Here is a 25,025-nt window from a genome sequence, read left to right as displayed (position 1 = left end):
CCCTAGCATCTAGCGGAGTGCTTGACACTTAGGAGGTACACGATAGTGACTGAGTAAATTAAGTGGATGAATGTAAGCCTTTTAAGAAATGTGCTTGAAACTTACACAGTCCTAAGGAAAAGCACCACTATGGTTACTTAGGTACTTGCCTCAATTCTGACACATAGACCATGCAATTTACTGATTCAATTGGAACATCCATACATTCTTTTGTTCACTAGGTATTTTCTGAGAATCTGCTCTATACTGGGCACCATTCTAGGCATCAGGTTGCAGTTATGAATAAAAGAAACAAAAACCCTGCTTCATGGATATCACATTCTGATGTTTAATGTGAGTGGGGAGACAGATAATAATAAAACAAGGTAACAAGTGTATGTTTAATGTAATATTAAGCATTCTAGAAGAAAAAATATAGAAGAGTAATAGGGAATTCAATCGGCAAGTTTGGATAATAAAAATTATATTACAATATAAATTATATAAAATTTGTGTCTATATTAATGAAATATACTATTTCCCTTAGGGTTTTATAGGTTTTAGCAATAAAAAGGAAATGTGGCAGTTGGAAATAGAAAAAAAAAGGTTAAATAGAGGAGAGAACTGAAATCAATATCCTTGCCATTTATTTTGGGGAGAGAAGAAGAAAGTTGAACTGACAAATAATGAAGTCTCAGGACTGCATTCCTAGGAATGGAGGGAACTGAAATGTGAGAAGTCAGCATTTTCTGCTAAGTTTTGAACTTTGGTATGGACTTAGCCTAGGTGGTGCTATGGCCAGAAATTTCTACACATTGGGAAGTAGGTTGGAAAAGCAACACTTGTCCTTAAAGATCAACTTAACTGCAAATAAATATTAGCAATGCTTACCTAAATATGTTGCTTTCTAAAACACTCAATTATTCTATTTCCAGAATGGGTAAGTGGGAGTCCACAACAGATTGTTAAAAAAAAAAAAAAAAAAAAGTTTTCTCAAGTTTGACCTAGCTCAGGACTTCCTATCACCATTCTTTGATGGAAAGAGTTTCTTGAGAAGTTTTATTGACTTGACGCAGGTGAGCTGGGCTACAAGTCATGTCCTTGAAAATTTACCCACCTGTGGCAACCATAGGGCAGAGGGAGGCCAGAATGAGCGCAGCATTTCTCACTGAGTGACAGCCCTGTCATCCCTGTGAGGTTGTGAGAAATGCATACTCTCAGGCAGCACTCCAGAACCACTTGACCAAGAGCCCCAGATAATCTGCATGCCCACTCATGTTTGGAGTCGCTGGTCTACAGCTGCAATCCTCAACCTTGTCTGATTATTAGAATTACCCAGGAAATTGTTTCAATCACAGTAATTAGGTCACATGCCTATATATTCTGAATTTATCAGAATAACCTTCATATGTCTCAAAACTGTGGTTCCTGGGTTCTTTGTCAGAACTACTAAATCAATACTCCAGGTATGGGACCCAGGAATCTGCTGTTTTAAGATGCATAGTCACTGATTCCTCTATATATCAAATTGTAAGAATGTGGGGCTTGGGGGCACCCAGGTGAGTCAGTTGGTTAAGCATCTGACTCTTGATATTAGCTCAGGTCGGAATTTCGTGGTGGCAGGATTGAGCCGCATGTGGGACTCTGTGCTAAACATGGTGACTGCTTGGAATTCTCTCTCTCCCTCTTTCTCTCTGCCCCTCCCCCACTCACATGCACTCTTGTGTGCACATGCTGCCTCGCTCTCTCTCTCTCTCTTTCTCAAAATAAAGAAACATTAAAAAAATGAATGTGTGGCATGGAGGATGGAAAACAATGAATTCTTTTGCAAAAATACAGATTTGCTCTGCTTATTACTTGAATCAATTTAATCAATATGCAAAATTTGGAATATTTTTGCATATATATGCAAAATTTTCAACATTTATAATTAGAAGATTGAAATTGCATAAAACAGTATGGGTGAATTAGTGGATAGGAGGAAATGATAATCTTGAATCTATCTGGAAAAAGACATTTAGATAATTATCTTCAAAACATTTTAAAAATATTTCACCAAATATTTATTATGCTCATAATAATACAAAAAAAGACATGCAACATGAATTAGTTTCTTTTTTAAGCAAGGAGTCAGCAAACTTCTGCAAAAGACAAAACAGCAAAAATCTTCAGCTTTGCAGCCTCTACAATATCTTTATGTTCAACTATTCAGCTCTGGCTTTGTGCATGCAAACAACCACTGACGAAAATAGAAGGGTTTCTATAAACTGTCTACTGAATTACTTTCTTTCAAGAAACATCCACTCATCTGTCTAAATCCAATAGAAAAAAATTGCATGTTCCTAAAATGCAAATACTGATATAAACATAGTGTCAGGAAGTGGTTTCAGGAGCTTCTGGTAAGGTCCCAGTGTGCATTCTTGCTAAAGAGAGATACTATCCCTCATTTTCTCTACGTGACAGATAAAGTGAGGGACTCATAACAAGGTTTCTCATTTATAATAACTATCATCTCCTGATGACCTGAGCAATTATATCAATTATCTCCTTTATTTCACACAACAGTGCTATGGATCAGTACTATCATTATGTTTTTTTTCTTTTTCTTTCTTCTTTTTTTTTAATGTTTATGTGTTTTTGAGAGACACAGAGGCACAGAGCATGAGCAGGGGAAGGAAAGAGAGAGAGAGGGAGACACAGAATCGGAAGCAAGCTCCAGGTTCTGAGCTGTCAGCACAGAGCCCGATGCAGGATTCGAGCCCATGAACCACAAGATCATGACCTGAGCCCAGGTCGGACGCTTAACCTACTGAGCCACCCAGGCGCCCTGTGGAACAGTCCTACCATTAGATCCATTTTAAAAATCACACACACACACAAAAAAACCCACAAAGTTTAGATACTTTAACTTATGTGCCTGAAGTCATAGAGCTAGAAATTACCCTTAGTGGTCATTTGAACCTTGGTAGTACTTGTACATCATTATAGCCACTACACATTTCTGTCTTATCCATTTTCTAATGAGACCATGAATACTTATGATGCTGGGCTGGTTATAACCTTTTAGTTTGCAAAAAAACAAAGATTTACTCAGCTTAAATTAGTAAATGGAACTGCAACCATAGAGAAAAATGTTGAAAACAGGAAGTCTCACCACTGCACAGGGTGTCTGAAATATTACCCAGGATAACACAGCTTTGTTGCCCCTCCACAAGAAAGCTCTCCTTTCTTGTGCTTGGCCATTATGGTGACTCAGAAAATGTGTCTCACCTGACATAAAGGAATAAACCTCTTCTTTCTTTTCTACCAACCTCATGACCTCAGCTTATTCATGATTTCTGCAGACTACCATCTGTGTTTTTCAACTTCTGCTCCTGCCCACCAACTGCTGTTATCCACATTTATTTCAGATTTTAAAAGTCACCAAGTCAGGTATTTATTACCTAATAGAGAACATCCTACACTGGTCTGGTTCTTTTGTCATCCACCTGGTATCCATTGGCCATCCCAGAGATGATTGTTTTACATCTCTGGTCAAATCTACTGTGACCAGTGGGTCTTAGACACAAAGTCATATTTTTTGGATGAGGATACCTATGCATTGTGGACATAACAAACTCCTATGCAATACTGCTTTTAACAGATCATGGTCATTCTTTTGGAATAGTAATAAAGGGGGTTATCTATCTATCTCCACACACACACACACACACGTGTATATATATATATATATATATATATATATATATATATATAAAATTTGTTTTCCTGTTATTGTTATATGCACCTAGGATAAGCCAATCACTTTCTAAAAAAACTAGAGAATGGAAAGTAAGTTGGCTGGTAGTTGGAGATAGATAGATAGATAGATAGATAGATAGATAGATAGATAATAGATAGGTAGATAGATAGATGATAGATAAGTAGATAGATAGATGATAGATCATGTTTCTAAAAAATTATTGAATCCAATATTCACAATATCTGTTATAAAGTTATTTTTTTTAAATGTTTGGGAGTATGTTGGAGCATAATAAACGGTATTTTGTAACTATGCAACCTAACTTCCAGTTACATCTCAGTACATCCTTGGATATGATAGCTAATCATTATTGATTTTCCAGGTCAGTCCTAATTTTGTGACATCTCTTCTCTTTTGTCATAGACTGAACAAAATTTTGGTTTGGTAATGTCACAAATCAACATAATTAGCTATAGTAAATCTCTGCATATACATGGGAAGGTTTATATAAAGTCAGTAGAACAAATAGACTTTTGTACACTTAAATGTTAATTTTTCAGTCACTTTCCAACATTCAATTCCAACCATTAGTTTATGTTTTCTTTCTTTTTTTTAAATTTTTAAAAATTGTTTTATTTAGTTTTGAAAGATAGAGTGCAAGCAGGGGAGGAACAGAGAGAGAGGGGGACACAGAATCTGAAGCAGGCTTCAGGCTCTGAGCTGTCAGTATAGAGCCTGATGCAGGGCTCACATCCACGAACCATGAGATCATGACCTGAGCTGAAGTCGGATGCTCAATTGAATGAGCCGGCCAGGCTCCCCAGTTTATCCTGTCTACTATTGTGAGTGTCTTTTGCCATGAACATGAATTCTTCTTAACTTTTCTTTTAATCTCGTTTCACAGAAGTGGCATTGAATTTATATCACTACGTTATAATTTGATTTTATCCTGAGAGTATGTCCACTGCTCCCGATACTAAATTTCAGTTCCATTTATCCACATAGTAGAGAACTTTATCTGTTAGTGGTAATCAGGATCAGCTTGATGCAAAGACTCCTATACTGACTTCTTTCAGAACCAAAAAGAACAAAGTGCACGCTTATTTCAAAAACTGGTGGTTATGGAATTTACAAAGTCATTTACTTTGAGTAAGTCAAGAGTTAAACTATTTTGAAGGTAATATAATTAAGCTGTACTATCTTATAAATTATCTTAAAATATTCATGAGTGCCACATCAAACACTGGAAAAGGTCACAACATACTAGGTGATATAAAAATACAGCATAAATATTAGGAGCTTTAAACGCAGGCCGATCTGAGTGTGAATCAAAGGTCCGCTGACTATGGTATGTCCTTCTCTCGGTTACCTGTCCTCTCCCAGCCTGCATCTCCTCATTGGAGATAACCTTGATGTTATCATTTTTACTTGATGATTATAAAACTATATATGCAAAGTTTATAACCCAGCTGTTTGTCATTTAGAAAACTTGTTAGACACTGCTTGTTCCCATTACCTTTTATTGAAAATATCACAAAGTGAAAAGCAGGTTATAAATCATAAGGAAAGTTTTAACAGACTTTTTGGTTTAAATTTTAAAACTGTCTACTCTAAGTGAGTTTATCCTATAAGATGTTTTTGGATCCCACAGAAGGAATAAATTACTGTCAAATGAATGAAAAATGGGATTCAATATAGAATGTAGAGGTAAGGGGGCACTTGGAGATGATATAATAAGTGAGGAAAAACAAAAAGAGAAATCTGATTGAAGAGTCAGGTGCTACCTAAAAGCAACGACTCCTAAAATTCAATTGTACCCAATATTTTCTCCATTTCCTTTTTAGCCTACATAATGCAAATTAAGACAACATCTACAATCATAAAACTTCTTTAAAAACTTCAGGTATAACTTTTTAATTTTTATCTTTATTTATTTTGAGAGAGAGAATGAGCAGGGGAGGGGCAGAGAAAAAGAAAGAGAGAGAGAGAGAGAGAGAGAGAGAGAGAGTATCCCAAGCAGGCTCCACACTGTGAGTGTGAAGGCTTGAACTCAGGAACCGTGAGATCATGGCCTGAGCTGAAATAAAGAGTCAAACGCTTATCTGATGGAGCCACCCAGGTGTCCCTAGGTATAACTTTTTAAATAAGAACTATATTGCCTTCATTTTTAGACTTATATATTTCATTTATACACTGACACATCTTTCAATAGTCATATACATCAACAAAGTACATCCAATAAAAGTTCACTGGGTAGGATACCACCATCAACTTTGAACTCTGCACAAGGATAGTCGATAATACAGAGATAGTTTAAGCATTGTAAAAGTTTGGTCATGGCAAATGTGGCCTTGTGTGGTTAATGTTGTCTCTTTCTATGTATCAATAGTACTAAAAAAATAAAAATTTAAAATTAAAAAAAAAAAAGGAAGAAGAATAAGATGAAGCCAAAACCCAGTAAGAGCTAACTGTTGTCAACACATTTCTCTCAGGTATCTTTGAATCAGTTGAGAAACCAACTCTCTGGAGAAAAGACACAGAAGTCTCAGTGTAGCAGAGGCAGATGAATGTCTTCAGTCTTTGGCTAAAAAACATTCAGACAACCAGCAAACACATGTCAGTGCCTATGGGTATCCTGAAAATAGTTTATTCCTGTGAGAGAAGTAACAACATCAACATCAGCCTGAAAAGCTCTCTAGAGAATTTCAGAAGGATGGCCAATTAAGATAAAGAGTGTTTTGACATCTTAATAAAATGCTACATCTCAGGATAACCATAGGAGAAGGGTAGAATCACCATTTCATGAAATATGAGTGCTCATTCTAGAAAAGCAAGTTTAACATACCATGTAACTCTTTACATGAAAGCAGCTAGATATTTATTAGATAAATATTGTGTCTTAGCAGAATAGAGTGGTTATTCAAATTCAGTGTGTGTAAGTATGATGCTATGTACCTATACCTTAACTAATGTTTCCCTGTTTGAAAATCATTTTGAACTACTACATTATAAAAAGGTAAGTGGTTGCTATCATTCACTCACACCATGCTTAGGGTACTAATCAATCTATCATATCTAATTACAGTGATAGAATTACTGTAGTATTCTTGATTACATAGAAACTTACCATAATATGGGATAAAACCGTTAGATTATATGTGCAAAGTAATATAGAAAAAAGTTCACATAATTAAATCCAACTTTGAAAAAAAAACTCTTCCATTCTCTCTGGATATTCTTAAACTTATGAGAAAAATAGCTTTAGAAGAAATAACATGTACCAGTTTATCCTAATTGCGTAGATAATTGCCCTAAACTATGTACAAAGCAAGCTTAACCTCAATTCGCTTTAGTTTGATAACAAAGAGCAACCTCAAACATAAAAGCCAAGATTTCAATAAACACACGAATGTAATCTCTTGTTGGAGAATTCTCCTTTCAAAAATAAGCATTTTAGAGAGAAGTTAATTTTTCTTGTCTTTCCTTTTATTAATCTATTTCATAAAAGAAATCGTTCTCTTCTACAAGAACTATAAATCCTATCAGTGGTATATTAATTCTTTTTGGTTTGTTTTTCTTAACAGTTACATCAGAAACTTTATCATTTTATATTTTAATTCCTAAATGGACACTGTTAAAACATTCGGGGATTAGCCCTAAATCCTTTAACCCACAGGGAGCCCGGGAACATTGTTAAAGTAGAGAGCTGCACAAAATCTCAACTCTCATTTGCAAATTTTCTTTCCATCTAATTTAACTTTGAAGCGTTTCGACTCAGAGATTTCACCATATGACATCAACAAAACACTTCAATCAAAATCAAGTTACCTTAGCGCTGCACAGTTCTCCAGATTACTAAAAAGGTAAAATGAGAAATTCACTCTCTTTTCATATTTCCCTTTATTTTCTCTTGATGCAAGGCAAGCCTGTTCGTATTTCAAGAGAAATTGCTCTGGCATCTCATTATCCCCAAATGCCGGTTTTCATTCTAGGACACTTGCTTATAAACTAAGCCTTTTCCTGGCATAAACAGTCACTTGCTGCAGTGCAGAATATCAGTTTGGTCAGAACTTTCAATGCAGAAATTCAGGGCGATGCAGTCCAGCTCTCCCAGCACTTACCTTAATTGAAATATTCTCTGTGAAGGAGGTGAGAAATCAGTCAAATCAACCGTGAATGGGGTGGGGAGATGGAAGTTTTCGATCAACACCCTCCAAGTAGCTGCCTGCGGGGCGTCTTTTTCCTGTTTATGTAGAGCCCCTCACTGTCTGCGAGGACAAAAAGATAAGCTGAAATCCTCAGAGGTTCCAGTGAGTAAATGAGGTCTAAGCGATGTTTCCTAACGGGAGATCCTCCGCGAGCATGCTGCGTTTGGTGGCTCCCTAACTGCTGTGATAGGCTCCTGTCAGGTCCCTGGAGCCAGGCGATAATCATTGACCTGATTAGCAGGGAACACTCCCTGTGCGCAGGCAACACACGCGGAGGGTTGGTGGGTCCCCTGGGAATCGGAAAAGGCACCAAGGCCACTTGGGAATCTTGTCTTTTCCAGCCTAATGGATGCACTACAGCTAGGAGTATAATGTGCAAGGAGATGAGCCACAGTGTTAAGCCATCGGAGGACTTTAAGAAATGTGCTTTCTTCTGCTGTTTTGCAAGGTGCATTCCTGTTAGAGATCAGGTACAGTGAAACAATTAATAGCCTGATAGAGCGGATTTGTAAGAAAAGCCTAAAGCTGAAAAACGTTTAAAGCGATGTGATAAAAGAGATAGCTGCATTTGTCTTTGCTCCGAGCCTGGTACATACTTCAACCTATGTCTACCTAAAATGAATTTAGAGGTTTATCGCAGCCCTCCAGAGTGCAACTCTCTGATTTATTAAAAGTATTCATACTGAATAAGCTGGTTTGGCAGTTTCTTACAGACATGAACACTCAAACCAAGGCATGGAGAATACAGCATCGCTTGTGTAGTTTTTCAAAGAGCATGTTAAGTTAGCAACAGACTTACAGAAATGTTTGCCTTATACTATTAACCCGAGTAACGTGGGGGAATAAGACATTGCACCTAACTGAATCATCTCTTCTATTATCAGTTGAAATATCGATTTCTAAAACAAAAACAGAGTAAGAGAGGATCCAAAATGTCAAGCACTTTATTTTTTTCTAAAATGTCAACCATTTTAACATAGTCATGTGCCATTAACAACCTGCTGATATCTATCCACTGACCACCTGAGAAGCCCTTCAACATCTCTGACTTTAAAAGTTACCACTTCCCTGAAGAGATCTAATTTCTCAAAAAGGTCACATAACTAAATGCCAAAGCCCCAAATGGTTAATTTTTGACAGCTCTCACTTCTATAGGAGAAAATTATTCAAATAACATAAAAAGAACAGATGAAAAAAGTCATTTGCATGTCTTGAGGGTGAGAAAAATCTCATTGCCAGGGAGAAAACTGACAAATGTCCTCTCACAATGGTGCTGTGTGATATGTTCAGCATTTCTGCTTTTCCAAGGAGGTTTTCGCTTGGGACATATGGCATTCCCTTGATGTGTGTGTGTGTAAGACAGACAGGGTTGGGGGGAGGCTGCATTTGCATTGTAATATTTTAATATTAACATAGATCTTGGAAAAAACCGCCAAGTTTCAATAAAGGGGTGCAGAAAGCATGATAGAGAATGTGTTTGCCTTACATATTGCCAAATAAATTTCAAAAAAGGATTTCATTAAAGGACAAGCTCTTTGATGGCACTTATTGGACAAAATAAAACTTCAGCATAACTGAGTTGCTCTAATAGGACAGACACTTGAACTTAACACAGATGCACTGTGGAGAAGCCCCAGGACAAGGGCTGAGCCTGTGTCCCTCCGAGAGGAGGTCTCTTGCTCCCTCAGCTGGTGGAGGGGGAGAGATGAAGGGGAAAAAACTCAGTCGATACACTTCAGGAGAGGGAGAGTAACTTCTGCTGCTGCTAAGCAGGAAATCCATTATCCAATTATAGACTGGCATTAGAGTGTTCTAGTAGAAAAGAGGCTGCTTAAATCAAAATTGATGCACATAAATTGTAAATAAATAGTCAACAGGAAATACAACTGCAAATTCTTCTGTAAGGATCCTGATTAGTTGTTAACACAGCACTTGTAAATGAAAATCTGATGGATTCCATGGTTCTGATATTTGGTCGGCCATGCAATTAAAGCCCTCTGTTCTTGCACTGGTCTAAGCCTCATTCTGAAGATCTTTAATAGTGACCTCTTTTTAAAGCTTTTTAATTAAGACGGTGCTTATTTTCTTAAATATGTGGTTTTTAAATTTTTTTTATTACATTTCTTTCTTTTTGAGAGGCAGAGAGCGAGCCGGGGAGGGGTAGAGAGAGAGAGGGAGACACAGAATCCGGAAGTAGGCTCCAGACTCTGAGCCGTCAGCACAGAGCCCGAAGTGGGGCTTGAACTCACGAACCAAGAGATCAAGACCTGAGTTGAAGTCAGACGCTCAACAGACTGAGCCACCCAGGTGCCCCAAGACAGTTCTTATTTTCTCGAACCCTATCCACCAGTAATTATTGTCCCTGCTAATTTCAAGTGCTATTTGAAAAACTACACAAGCAATGCTCTAACAAGTGTACATACAGTTAAGATAACTTTGTTCCATAGTAGAAAGTTTCTACCTGGAAAGCCCCAACTGCATATGACCGCACTGATGCTTCTTCTAAATGACACAGGCTCCAAGTATCTTTCACCTTAAACCTTAAACATTTTCTACAGAGAATAGGAGTGATTCTGCAGTGTTCTTTTTTAACCTATGTTGAATAAATAATTGATTTCGTGTGGAAGTACACTTGTGAGTGACAAAGTAAAATGATACTATTATGTGGGGAGTATGGCAAAGATATGGTAGTGATAGTTATAGATACTACATGTGAAATGCTTTCCACATGTCAGATATTTTGCATGGACTTTTACTATAGCTGCTGTCCATGGATCTTTAAAACAATCTCATTAAGCAGATATTATTATTATTACCTTTAAAAATTTCTGTTAAGTAAGCTAAGATTCTGAGAAACTAAAGAAATTTATCAGTGCCTTCCAGCCAGCAGAGAGCAGATTCAGAATTAAATCACAGGTCCTTTCACAGTAAAATCTTAATGTTTAGAAATGTCCAAACACTAAAACCAACAAAAAATACTTGCTTCTAAATGAATAAGAAACTTTTCTTGTTTTTGTGATTTGAAAAATACATTTACATCTTTAAAAAATTAATCTTGTAAATTATGTTTGATAAAATATTATTTTGTAATATTTTAGCCATAGTAAATAGTTATGTATAACTTAGTTGAAAAAGAAATCCAACAACAAAATTTCTTTAGCCTAAAGAATAAACGACCTAGAACTTCCAAATGATGTCATTTCATCAGCACAAATTGTTGCAACAACAACAAAAAATCTCTTTTGCAATTCATCCTCCCTCTTCCTCAGAAATAGTAATTATTGTTTTCTAAACTGGAAAATGACCCTATCGTAATGCATGGCTATCCCAAGAACACTTACTAAAAATATAGTAGGCCAAAATTTTGATGATTTCTGATATCTCAGTTCCCCAGCAGAAGTAATGCAACAGCAAAGTTCATAGGAATTGTGGAGTTGAAGAATTCATTTCTAGTGTGTTTATGCATCATCTAGAAGTTTCTTGAACCTCACTTGAATCCTACCATTTCATATGGCCTGCTGAAATTCTCAGACACATTCATAATCTTACAGAAAAATACTGTGACCACACTTTTTCAAGGCTTCTAATAAAAATTCTGTCTAAAAGAAAAGAATGATGATAACTCAAATTAATTCAGACCTTAAACTTTGCCAAGAAATTTCCCACCTATCATCTCATTTGATTTTTACAGGAATCTTTTGATATAACTTACGATAAGTATTTTATTCATATTTTAATGATGGGGAATTAGGAATAAAAAGAGCCAAGTAATGGTCCTTTGGTCTTTGGCACTTAGTGGAAAATCTGATGTCTTCCTTTTCCAGACAAATCTTACTGGTCTGCACAGTGTCTAAACAATATGCTTGTCAGCGTCACGTTGTACTCAACACTCCAAATGGGTATCTAAACAGAAGCCATTCTTTCTTCATTTACTTGGGTCTGTACTAACAAGTGAGGAATTGAGATTATCGTGTAATAAAGGAAAAACATACTCTGAGCTGATAGGAAGATTGTGATTGATACGCACAGAAATTTCTCTGCTTAGATTTCTCATAGGCATTCATGATCTTGATTATTATGATATTAAGACGATTGTGTTGATGTTTGTCTTATGATTCTTATATGAATCTCATCTTGCTTCTCTGTGGACTTCAGATTCAAATATTACCTCCCTGCATCATTTTTTTTTTTTTTTTGGTGACTTAATTATCAGGAGAAAGGAAATCCCAGAACTTTAGTGTTAATTGTTTTAAATTAAAAATAAACATATTGAGGCACCTGGGTGTCTCAGTTGGTTAAGCGTCCAACTTCAACTCAGGTCATGATCTCCTGGCTTGTGACTTCCAGCCCTATGTCTGGCTCTGTGCTGACAGCTTGGAGCCTGGAGCCTCCTTTGGATTCTGTGTCTCCCTCTCTCTGCCCTTCCCATGCTCAGTCTCTCTCTCTCTCTCTTTCTCTCAAAATAATAAACATTAAAAATAAAAATAATTAAAAAGAAATAAATCAATAGTAAATAAAACAAGCAAGCAACCTAGCAAAGTATTAACAAACTGACCTTTTGCCAGCAGCATTGAGTTAACTACTAACACTGGGCTGTTTGGTCAATACTAAGAGATTCTCATATGTTATACCTATTTCGGCCTCGGTGTAAGGATAAGCGTGGAATGGCTGAATTTAACAGCCTTTAAGGTAAATTTTTCACTTTTTTGAGGCCTGCTTTATTCATACATGCCCATGAATTTGAAACACTATGAACTCCTGGAAATAAAGAAAAACTCAACTGGCTATCAGAAGCTTGGACTATGGTCAAAATTCCGGCACTATGAGCTTTGTAACCCGGAGCCATTTCAAAAACTTCCAGTTAAAATTTTATTGGAAAATGTGAGGAAATTAGCATATGTTATCTTTACAATTTCATTCAGCTATTAAATTATGTTATCTATTTGGCTAATAATTTGGAATATCTTTTCTACTTAATTCAGAAATAATCAAGCGGCCAAGAAGGAAAGGCTATAAGCAAATACACTCTTTCTCCCGTCTCCCACCCTGTCATATCCCTAACAATTTTATTCTATAAGTAACATTATGGCAAGAATATTTTGTTTTCATAGCTCAAGTCACTTAAGAATCAGCCAGGAGTCATTGATTTGATGTCGCACATGGAGTACGTGAAAAAAATTGCTATTTATTTTTTTTAAGTAAGTATAATCATTCCTTTGAAAGGACATTGTTGTCATATTACACCTAGAATGGATCCTTAGCCTTTTCTTTTATTATCCTGGTCATTTAAAAATGAACGGCAGTTTAATTAAGATTAAAATTAACTTAAGGAACATAATTTAAAAATGAACATACAACATCAATATGTTATACTTTTAAATACATATTAAGTTCATTTTTTAAAATGTTTCAATGTTTATTTATTTTGAGAGAGACAGAGAGTGAGCAGGGGAGAGGCAGAGAGAGAGCGGAACACAGAATATGAAGCGGGCTCCAGACTCTGAGCTGTCAGCACAGAGCCTAACGCGAGGTTGGGACCCACGGACCATGAGATCATGACCTGAGCAAAAGGTGGACACTTAACCCACTAAGTCACCCAGGCACCCCAAATTCACTTTTTTAATGTTCATTTATTTTTGAGAGAGAGAAAGAGAGAGAGAGTGTGCATGCATGCACAAGTGGGGGAGAGGCAGAGAGACAGGGAGCAGAGGACCTGAAGTGAAATCTGCACTGACAGCTGACAGCCTGATGTGGGGCTTGAACTCACAAACCGTGAGATCATGACCTGAGCCAAAGTGGGACGCTTAACCCACTGAACCACCCAGGTGCCCCAATATATTTTGTATTCTTAAAACCACATTTGCACTTCAGTAGGAAGTTAATTTAAAATACAACAAAAAAACACATTACATAATTAAAAGAAAACAAGTGACTTTTGGTAGACACAATTGCTTGGTATTTTACCCCTTTCTTGTTAGCTCATATTGATTTTACTTTGCATCTTATAGATATGATTATAAAGTGCAGACAAAATGAAGTAAATATTATGTACAACCTTAAGATTATTAAATTCAATTCATATCAAATTTACTTAAAAACCACTGAAAATTAGTGATGTCTAGAATTATGTGTATAAATTTCAAACCACACACATTTTTAGCAATGACAAAAACAAGTTATTAAACAATTACACATAAAATACTACATAATGAACAGTATCCCTTAATAGAATAAAAGAAAGGTGTGTTTATGTCCTTATTGAGCAGATATTTTGACCCTCTGTGGAGAGCCAGAAAGGAGGGAAGGGAAGCCCAGTGACTGTAAATTTATGGAAGATAGAAAGATCTGGAAGCAGTGGAGTGAAAAGTACTATCAAATGAATTTCTGTTCATTAAAAACTAAGACTGAAAAAGTCCTAATTTACATGGACCTCTTAATTCAAAACTATATATTTAATTGTTTAAAGTCATTTCTGCTACCATGCATCTGTTAGCATCGGTAAAATTAAAAAGAAAAAAAAAAAAACTAACAATACCAAGTATAGACAATGGTGCAGAACACCTGTAACCCTCACACACTGCTTGTGGGAATATAAAACATACAACCACTTTCAGCAAACATTTTGGTCATTTCTTGAAAAGTTAAACATACACCTCTCATGTGATGCCGCTATCTCATTCCAAGGTATTTACCCCAAAGAAGAGAAAGCATCTGTCCATTCAAAGACTGATATACAGATGATTGACTTTATTCCTAACAGCAAAAAATTGGAAACAATCCAAATGTACCAATAGATACATGCATACAGCGAAACACTACTCGTCAGTTAAAAGGAAAAAAAAAAAAAAAAAAACAAAACTACTTCTATACTTGAAAACTGAACCACACGGACTTTATGTTGACTGAAACAAGCCAGACACAAATAGTATATAAGGAACTACTATATAATTCCATTTATAAAAAAAAAAATTAAAATATAGAAACTAAATCAAAATGCCAGAAGCCAGGAAAGTGATTGGTGGAGGATGGGGGTACAGCAAGGGGTCACAAAGAGATGGTGAAAATGTGCCCTATCTTGATTATGGTGTCAGAGGTCTACACATCTGATTTGCACTTTACATGTGTGGAGCTTATTTTACAGGCTACACTCAGTAAAGTTGCAAAACTACACACCTTCCTCAATTTTTCTTCAATGAAACATTACTGTGATTAAACTGTTCATGCCGTATTACATCCAGAATAAGGTAACAACGCCCACGCCTTGAACTCTACTTCCTGTTTCTGCAGGAGCCATATTTGAGATGGAGTAAAACCACCTACTTTATATTTCTAACAGTTTCTTAAGTTGTACGCAGCATTCCTCATTCAATCAAAGTTTAAGACAACTTTAAACTTAATGTCCTGGTACCTATTCAGATAATAGTTCAGTAAAATTTTATATAGGCAAATAAAGTGCTATTCCATTTCAAACAATGGCTGCTGTGAAATGCTTAATTCCTTCTTGATACACGTATATCATTGTCCATTTATTTCTAACTTCTGTTTAATGTGTATTGAAATCTCACCATACCGTATCTTCAGCGTCTATGCCACAGCAGGTGACTCTATATTACAGAAAAATAATTGAGCTTTCTCAGGCTCTAACCGCATTTGACAGGCCTTAAGCTGAAAATACTTTATATAGCATCGTAAAGCTGATATTGGTACAGAGTGGCTTTACAGGATCTCCCTCTTGTTCTTATTTACTTATTTACTAAATTGAACTTTTTCTTTGGGTTTCATGGTGACTCCATTAACTTCTGAATACCGTTGTCTCCTTCCACCCGCAGTTACGCTGACGGTAATATCTAGTTTCCTCTCCTGTCAACTTGTTTTGTTTTTTTTTTTTTTTCACTCTCGGCAAAAGTCAATAATTTGCTGCCGCCGCGTCATAAAGAACAAGGGACTTCTATCTGCCTTGCTGACTCTGTTTTCCTTATTAAACTAATTTCAACTCTCCACAGGAATACAGGGTCTTAACATACCCCGGACTGAAATAACATTTGTACTCTCTTGTGTACATCAAATATACGGACTTAAGTTTTTGTGATAATGGTGCAGCGGTAAAAATTGTGGTGAAAACAGCAGCAACTTGGGGGGCTCACGCTCCGGGATGAAAACAGCACAGCGACATGACAACAGCAAACGGTACTTACAGATGCTTGGGCTACTTGCTTAAATGACATTTGCCTTCATTTTCTCAGATAAAAAAGGAGGATAAAAAAAGTATGAAATGAGTTCATGGATATGAGGGAATCAGATTAAATGAGTAGTAGATATGCAGTATCAAAAAGGTAACCTACAAAATAAGGTCCCAATAAAAATTAGCGACTGTTTTTAGTCAAACAGGCAATATACACACTATGAAAACTCAAAAGAAACTTTTTTCATTGCTTAATGATGATGTCCAATTGGATGTAGGCTAAATATGTCATACTTTTGCCTATATTGTGAACCCTAAGGAAAATTTTCCCATTAGAGATGTAAAATGAAATTATACCATGATATTTTTGGCAATTATGTTACAAAGCATAATAAAAACAATTCTTCTGGACACCTAAACTGCTAATATCAAGGGAACAATTTTGACATTTGTAACAAAAGAGCAGGTATATGTGTGTGTATACATAAATCGGATGACTTTAGAGATGTTTATTGAGAAAATATTGTGCATCATGTCATTGCTTATAATAGTGAAAAACTGCAGATACTAATGTATTGATTAGATGTAAATAAGAAAATCTGATAAATGAATGCATCATTAGCATACACATATCAATATGTTTTTTTTTTAATTTTGTAACGTTTATTTATTATTGAGAGACAGAGAGACACAGAGCATGAGCAGTGGAGGGGCAGAGAGAGAGAGAGAGACACAGAACCCGAAGCAGGCTCCAGGCTCTGAGCTGTCAGCACAGAGCCTGACGCGGGGCTGGAACTCACGAACCACGAGATCATGATCTGAGCCGAAGTCGGTGGCTTAACCAACTGAGCCAACCAGGTGCCCCGATCAATATGTTTTTAACGTGGGAAGGTTTTCAACTGGTTTTTAATAGAAAAAAGCTGATTATCATATAACTTAAGCCTATTTATACATTGTTTAAAAGGTTTTATATGTTTTTATTTACTTCTGAGAGAGAGAGACAAAGCGTGAGTTGGGGAGGGCAGAGAAAGAGGGAGACACAGAATCCTAGCAGGCTTTAGGCTCCGAGAAGTCAGCACAGAGCCCAACACAGGGCTTGAACTGATGAACTGTGAGATCTTGGCCTGAGCCTAACGCTTAACCCACTGAGCCATCCAGGCGTCCCAACCTATTTATACATTTTTAAAGGAAGGTTATGCATCATGAGAAACTCAAGATTTTTTCTTGATTGACATTGGAGTTTTGGTAGGCTAAATCACCATTTCTTGTTCCTAACAAGTGTAAGCTAGAGAAAAATGAAGAAAATGCATAATCTTCGATTTGTTTGACTTATCCCTCCCTCTTCCGATTTTTTCTCCTTTTTTTGTATACGTCTATGCAAACAAAGGGAAGAAGGAGCTACAACTTACATTCTTGCATAAAGTTCAGGTTTAAATATGTTAAGTTAAAGAGATACATGACTTCTTTCAGAGTGGATGCTGATTCTCTCATAGTTCAGTTTTCGATGACACCAGAAGTTGCATCAACTGAAAAACATCAGTACCAACTTCTTATGGTTGACAAGTGGTATTAGCTGTACTCTCATTTTCACTGTATCCTCTTCCATCAAGAATGGATAAAAATCAATAAACCTGATTCCAATCCCATAGAGAAACAGGTCAGCTACCATATAGGGGTGTGGCTTGTGGGATGAGACCGTAGCCAAAAAAAAAAAAAGATATAAATATTTTGGTATTGAGTAAAATCCCTCCCATGCTTTTGTGTAATCTGTTTTTCACTGTTGAATGAGCCCTGGAAGTATCATTGTAGTGAATGGGTGAAATCTGAGATGCCTGGTGAGCACTGGAGAAGAAATAGACGAAGAACCCATTTTCTTTCACTTCGGTTCTATCGTTTTCCAACTTTCTATTACAAAACTTCAGACAAATATAAAAAGTAAAGGACACAGTATCAATAGACACCTACGCTCGCATCATCCGGCTTCATCATTTGGCTATTTGTGGCCAATCTTGTTTCCTCTATATTCTCTCACTCTGTTCTTGGACACAGTTGAAGCAAAACCTAGACGCAATGTTATCCTGTCTCTAAATACTTCAGTGTGCTGTGTAAAAGATAAGGGGTCCTTCCCCACCGACTGCAACATATCCATTGTATCATTAATGCAGTGTTGTGGGTTTTTGTTTGTTTGTTTGTTTTTGTTTTTGTTTGATTTTTGGCTTTGGCTTTGGCTTTGGCTGTAAGTGACTAATGCTATTAGGCATACCATGACAATATAGTCTAGCTCACTATATTTCTGCGTTTGGACTGCTGTAGCATTCCCTGTAGTAGTAGAGTGTTGATGTTATTTTATCGCACCCTTCAAGAAGAGGTTAGCAGGCCAATAATATCTGAAATTTGATTCCAGAAGCTATTACCCTAATTTACCAACGTGTCCTACTGATGGTGGTTAAGAGTAACATCTGAAGGCATATTATTTATTATAAAGCTTAGAAATTGACATGTCACTCATTTGTCAAGGGAAGCTCCATAGTCCCCAGCTGCTTATCGAATAAAATGTAAATTTCTTGCCCATTATTAAAATTTCATCTTGATCTGCCTATACAGTAACTTCCAACCATTTCAAAAAGTCCCTTGAATTGTTATCAGAATACAATTTCCTGATCTCTGCATTTTTATTCTTGGGGCTTACCTGATTTCTTTCCAAACTTCAACATATGTGTTTATGTAAAAGGACCTATAGTATTTGACAGCTCTCACAGTGTTTAATGTAAGTACCAGATATAGAGTAGACCCACAGTAAATACTTGCTGAACACACGGTATAGTGCCCTATTGAACAAAATATCGGTTTCCTGTAACTGGCAGATGTTTACCAGCTCCATCATTTTACTATTCTGTTTAAAAGCAGCACAGAGAAATCTTTGGGGAATTAGACTTCCAGATGCTCTGCCCTGCTTGGGTATATGAAAAGCTTTCACAATTCACCACACTAGAACTATCTCATTCAGGGCAGTTATCTCAAAGGAGTTACAAAGCAAGGTCCATTTACCATTATCACATAGTGTTATTTTTCTTATCTAAAGACCAAAAAGGTCTTATCTAAAGACCTTTTTATACACGTCATCTTCCATAATGATAAAAGAACTTTACAATTTCATTAAGTGTTGTTCAGTCTTACTCTGTATGTACTCTTCTCCACTTAAAAATGAGTTATTTTTAAATTCATAAAATTGTCATTTTAAGTCTGTTTTTTTTTTTACTAATTTTAAACTTCAGGATCTGAAAATATAAGAATTATATATTATCAATAAACATTTATTGAGAAAATTAATATTTCACAATTTATATCTTCATTTATAATTAAAGCATGCAACTTATTATATTAATGACAGAGGACAAACATACTCACAACTAGTTGCAAGATGATGGATTGTGGTAAACTTAAGTTGCTACGCTCTGCTTTTAGTGGCTTTAATTAAGAAAAAAAATCACATAATTATAAAACTTACTCTAAAGCATGATGATTTAGCAATAATTTAAATGCATAAAATTATAATAAGAATGGGAGTAAGATTTTTATAAATAACTTGAAGTAATTCTACTTATTCCAGAATTATTATGACATAAGCTTTATGTTTTCTCTCCAACACTTATAATTAACAGGAAGACTATTATCCTTGTTCTGGTGAACTTTGATTGCTTTCAAAGTTTGCAACTTGATGGGAAAATTCAGGCTTTTCTGTATTGAGTTTTGACATGTTCTTGAATGAACATCTTAGCTAAGGATCTCTATGGAGGAAGCCCTCTTAGGACCAACTCCTCAATTCATTTTTTGAAAAGGCAGGGGAATACATGGGCTGGTCAAAGGTCATAATGTGTAAAAATTCTGATGTCTTAGGGGTAAATACTTTACGCTCAGTAGGTCTGAGGTTTGGTAGTGAGCATAAGAGACTCAGACACAGAAGAGCCCTGAAGCTCGTGGAAGTTGAGGGTGTCTTTAAATTGCCCTGAGACCTGACATAATCTCTTGACCATCACGGTATCAAAAAAGAAGAAAATTTTAGTAGTCTAATACAAGTATTTCTGTTTGAGTTAGTACTGAAGGGCATCCTTATGAGGGATTTTTGCTGGTATGGTTTTCATACAAAGTAAACACAGGAGCACTCTTGTACCACTGCGTTTTGTGACCTGGTATACAAGACAGAGACATCCACTAGAAGGATTTCATTTTTTTTTAATTTTTTTTTAATGTTTAGTAATTTTTTTTGAGACAGAGAGAGACAGAGCATGAGCGGGGAAGGGGCAGAGAGAGAGGGAGACACAGAGTCTGAAGCAGGCTCCAGGCTCTGAGCTATCAGCACACAGCCCAACCTGGGGCTCAAACTCGTCAACTGCGAGATCATGACCTGAGCCAAAGTCAGACTCAGAAGGATTTCATTCTTAGGTTTTACATTACACCTCCGGAGTATTGCTGTTATGCAAGTAAGCAAGACTTATGACATTCGTGTAGGTAAAGGGGGTTCTTATAGTAGAAACTCTACCCTAATCTATTTGGAATTCAGTGTTGGGGCTTTGCCCAGCTAAGCACTACATACAATGGCCCCTCAGTATTCCAGAACTACTGAGGAAGACATTAAATCAGAGGAAAGGCAGACCTTCAAGGTAGTGTAGGAAGCCTATAAAAAACTGAAATACCCATCAAAGCTACTTTGAGAGGCAAAATCCTGCCAATAAAAGATACTCTGACTGAATTGCCAAGCAAAATCAGGGGCAAGTGTTTTGCAAGCCATTGAATCACAAAGCATAAATCCCATAATAGGGACATTCCAGAAGAAACCAATCATTATCAGGAAATTTGTCACTGCCAGTGGGCAGTGGAGGCTTATTTCCAGGAGGGAAGCAGGTAAGAGCTAATTAGGGACACAGAGTTATACCAACAGCTACTTCTTAGCAGGACCTGAACTCTTGCCAAGAACAAGGTTATAGAAAGTTTTTGCTAGGTAGGGTACTTAGATTTAGTGTAACATTCCTCAAATCAACAATGTTAGGATATGGCTTATTGGGGATTGCAATTCATCAGTTACTCCAGAGCCTTCTCTGAAAGTCAAGCTCTTTGTGTATCCTGATTCCATATAACATGTCCATTTTATAGTGTTATGTACTTTTCAAAGAGATGGGAGGCATATTATTTCCTTTGAGAATTACTGTATGTTTAAGGTGAGCAAATAATATTATTATGTTCATTCTGCAGATGAAGAAATCAAGGCTAACGTAAAGTAAGTGAATCCTGCTTGAGGTCACATGAATAATAATTTAAAAAAATAAGCTAGACATTTGCTGACGTTCCATTGTTCTATGTTCATTTGACAGAGTCTGGCAAATCGGTATCTTAAAGGACTAGCTAGTAAATGTTTTAGAGTTTACAATAAAAAGGCAAAATTAAAGATATTTTTTATGCACTTAGGATATTTTAAAATGTAACCATTACAAAATACAAAATAACCACTAAAAAATAAATATTTGGCTTAAATAGTTATTTGCAATACCAACTTAAATAGTGATGTGTTGACTAGTGCTATATCATTATGGATCTCTTTTATTCAAGTTGTATTTTGATAGAAGAAACTTACACTAATCTTGACTTACACTGACCATGCTATGAAATAAAAGTCATATCCACAACGTTATAAAATAATATAAATCATTTATATACTTTATATACACTAATATTTCAGTTAAAAACTCATCAAACCAATCCCTTGTAAAATAAAATTATCATGACATTCAGTTAAATAGATTTATATTTACATTTTTTTCTCCACAGGTAAAATTCATAGATTAAAATAAACACATAGTGTATCTCGTAGCATTTCCAAAAGTAGAACAAAGATATTCAGGTATCTGATACCTCCATCATAAAAATATGGTTGTACACTTTGTCCAGACAATGACTTTATGAGTTTAATTATGATTTGTTATGATAATGTAGAAAGGAATTCTAAGCTTATAAACATACACAAGCATAGCTCTTTATTATGTTTCCTCCCATCCTCAGGAAAAATTTAACCTAAGAACGTAGGCTTTCTTTGGAAAAAGATTTTGATTTTTTTCCTCAAATATAAGTAAATGGAAGATTTTTATTGAATATAAAAACAAGAAAAATGTCTATATGCTCTTTAATGAAGAAATTGAAACCAATCATTTTGTCTTCCCAGTTTTCCAGGCCTTTATATTCTTTATGAACAAATGATAAATTAAAGACAGTGACAGCAATGGTTGGTACTACAACTGAAATGCCATTTAAAAATCACTATAAATGATTACAGCTTTGCTATGAGCTTTTAATATTTTTTATCTTGAAACTTTTAAGACAGTGCCATTGTTTTTTTGAGAAAAGTTTACTGATTACACATTTTCGTAGATGAATGAATGACCTTTAATTTCTTCCCTTACTTGTACATGTAGAAATTACCCAGGGAAAAGAAAGTACCAATTTGTCATTCTACAGTATGATATATAAATTGAAGTAATCTTAGGGAAGGCTTGGAATCTATGTTTACATGAAAAACAATAGATTCTCTTGGAGGACCAAGGTAACCACGAAAATCTGCCAAATTAACAAGCTTTGCCTTTCTGCATCGTACCACATTCAAGATTTTTCTTCTAAATATGGGCACACGCGGCACTGAGTACAAAGAATATGCAAGAGTGCGGTACTTTGTGTTTGACCTGAAATCATTTTTTTCTACCCTGACTGTGAATAGCTCTAGAACTCGAAGTGTGAGTTGACTCTGAACTTATCGTAATGGCAAAACGAAGTTATAAAATAGAGAGAGAGTGTTATTTTGTGCTATTGATATCTACCTATTTTGTTCACGAAAATAAAAATGTAAGTGGATGGTTATTTCTAAAATACCATGATGGTTAGGTCATGTAGAAGGCCACCAAGCACGTGCTCACGTGCTTCTGCATGGATATATCTGACATTCGAATATGGACTTGAGGAAATCAATGTAAAAAAAAAAAAAAAAAAACAGTGCTGGATTCAGTAGGGTGTGGTGTAATGACACTTTGGAAAGAAATCCAACCACTTTGTCTAAAAGCAAAAACAAGAAGTAGTGATGATGTTTTTTTCTATGTCACCTTGGCTAGGTGACAGTCATCAGCTCTTCTCGAATCAAACACTAATCTAGGTGTGCTGGGAAGGTATTTTGGAGACATGATTAAAGTTCGTAAAAAATTGACCTAAGTAAGGGAGATTATCCTTGATAATTTGGGTGGGTTTATTCAGTCACTGGAAAGTCTTAAAGAGCATAACTGAAACTTCCCTGAAAAAAAAAAAAAAAAGTAATTCTTCCTGTGGAGAGCAGCTTTGCCTGTATCCTAGACATGCAGCCTGCCCCCGATGGCCTGCCCTACAACTGTTGAACTTGTCTAGCCAGCTCCTACATTTTCAGAAGCCAATTCCTGGCAATAAAATTCATAATATTTATACCCACTGGTTCTTATTCTCCAGTGCAACCATAACTGATACACCTAGACGCTCACTTGATTAAAGATTTAAAAACTTTCTGCACAATTCCCAAAGGGAAAGTAAATCTTTTATAATGTTAACATCAAATACCTAGTGGTCGGCTAACAATAACAACAACAACACAAATAGTAGCAGCAAAAAAACTAAACATCTAGGGATCAAGAGTATAACATGAAACAGAATTTGGAATAACAAATTCAGACAGATTATTAATTAGGTTCAGTTGGGAAGACAAATTTGGTCCCCATCTTAGCCACTTTCCTGCAATCTCCCTTTTTCTTTTCTTTCTTTTTTTTTTTTAACATTTCTTTTTACATTCAAATGGTTGCATTACTGAGACATCTGCAGCATCACATGCAAGTGTAAAGATAACTCTGTAAAGGCTAACTTCTGTATTCTCTGTATTCCACTATCATCTGTGTTGGTGGTAGATAGAATTCTATAATAATCCCAATGACCCTCACTCTTCTATTTTACTTATTTTTAATTTTTTTAATGGTTACTTATTTTTGAGCGATAGCGTGAGTGGGGGAGGGGCAGAGAGAGAGGGAGACACAGAATCCGAAGCAGGCTCCAGGCTCTGAGCTGTCAGCAGAGCCTGACGTGGTGCTCAAACCCATGAACTGCGAGATCATGTCCTGAGCCGAAGTCAGGCGCCTAACCGAGCCAACTAGGCACCCCTGACCCTCCTTCTTTTACAATAGCAAAAGAAATGTTTGCAGATGGAACTAAAGTTACAAATAACAGTAAATAAAGAGATTATCTTGGTAAATGCAATCTAATTTAATGTGCCGTTTAAAAACACCTTTTTCTCCAATAAGGGATAGAACCAGAAGTCAAAGATGTGAAAAGAGAGGGGCTGGTTTGGGCTTTCCTGTGGAAAGGACCTGAGAGTAGTCTCTACCTGAGAGAGACTCCCAGTCGACAGGGAGAACAGGAGCTCAATCCTACAACAAGGGGGACTTTATTCGGCCAAGAACCTGAATGAGCTTGGAATCTGACCCTTCTCTAGATCCTCCAGGTAAGAGGTCAGCCTGGGTGAAACCTTGACTTCCACCCTGTGATACTCTGATTAAAGAGCACAAGTGAGCCTGCCCAGACTTCTGGTATACAGAAATGTGAGATAATAAACAGGTGTTCATTTATGCCAAAAGTTTGTAGTGATTTGTTACATAGCATACAAAATAAATAAATAAATAAATAAAAAACACTAACATCATCCACTGCAAGATATTTGAGTCTCTTCAGTACAGAGAGCACATTTTATTTCCTGTTGTCCTCAGTACCATATGTAACAGTTAATTACATGAATGAAAGGAATGCCACAGTAGATCTTAACAACTGACCTTTAATGACTTAGTTTAGACTAGCCCTTTCCCCC

The 25,025-nt window shown here is 36.2% G+C and overlaps 1 protein-coding gene across 3 annotated transcripts in view; it reads right to left on the bottom strand.

Annotated features, from left to right (window-relative positions):
* Nucleotides 1–25,025, bottom strand: part of CDH12 (cadherin 12) — a 1,056,103-nt gene that overhangs the window by 391,003 nt on the left and 640,075 nt on the right. The window contains exon 3 of one of the 3 annotated variants that reach the window (XM_045441358.1): nt 7,843–7,989. The exons of 1 other annotated variant lie outside the window; for it this stretch is intronic. The gene's annotated coding sequence lies outside the window, so the exon portion shown is untranslated. Of the gene's footprint in view, nt 1–7,842; nt 8,145–25,025 lie in introns of those variants that run through there. One more of the 3 variants, XM_045441352.1, reaches the window with a different exon arrangement.

The sequence above is a fragment of the Leopardus geoffroyi genome, chromosome A1 (assembly GCF_018350155.1).
Source record: "Leopardus geoffroyi isolate Oge1 chromosome A1, O.geoffroyi_Oge1_pat1.0, whole genome shotgun sequence".
In the NCBI taxonomy this organism is placed as follows: Eukaryota; Metazoa; Chordata; class Mammalia; order Carnivora; family Felidae; genus Leopardus; species Leopardus geoffroyi.
The sequence above is the reverse complement of the archived record's forward strand: the minus strand, read 5'-3'. Positions and strand labels throughout refer to the sequence as shown.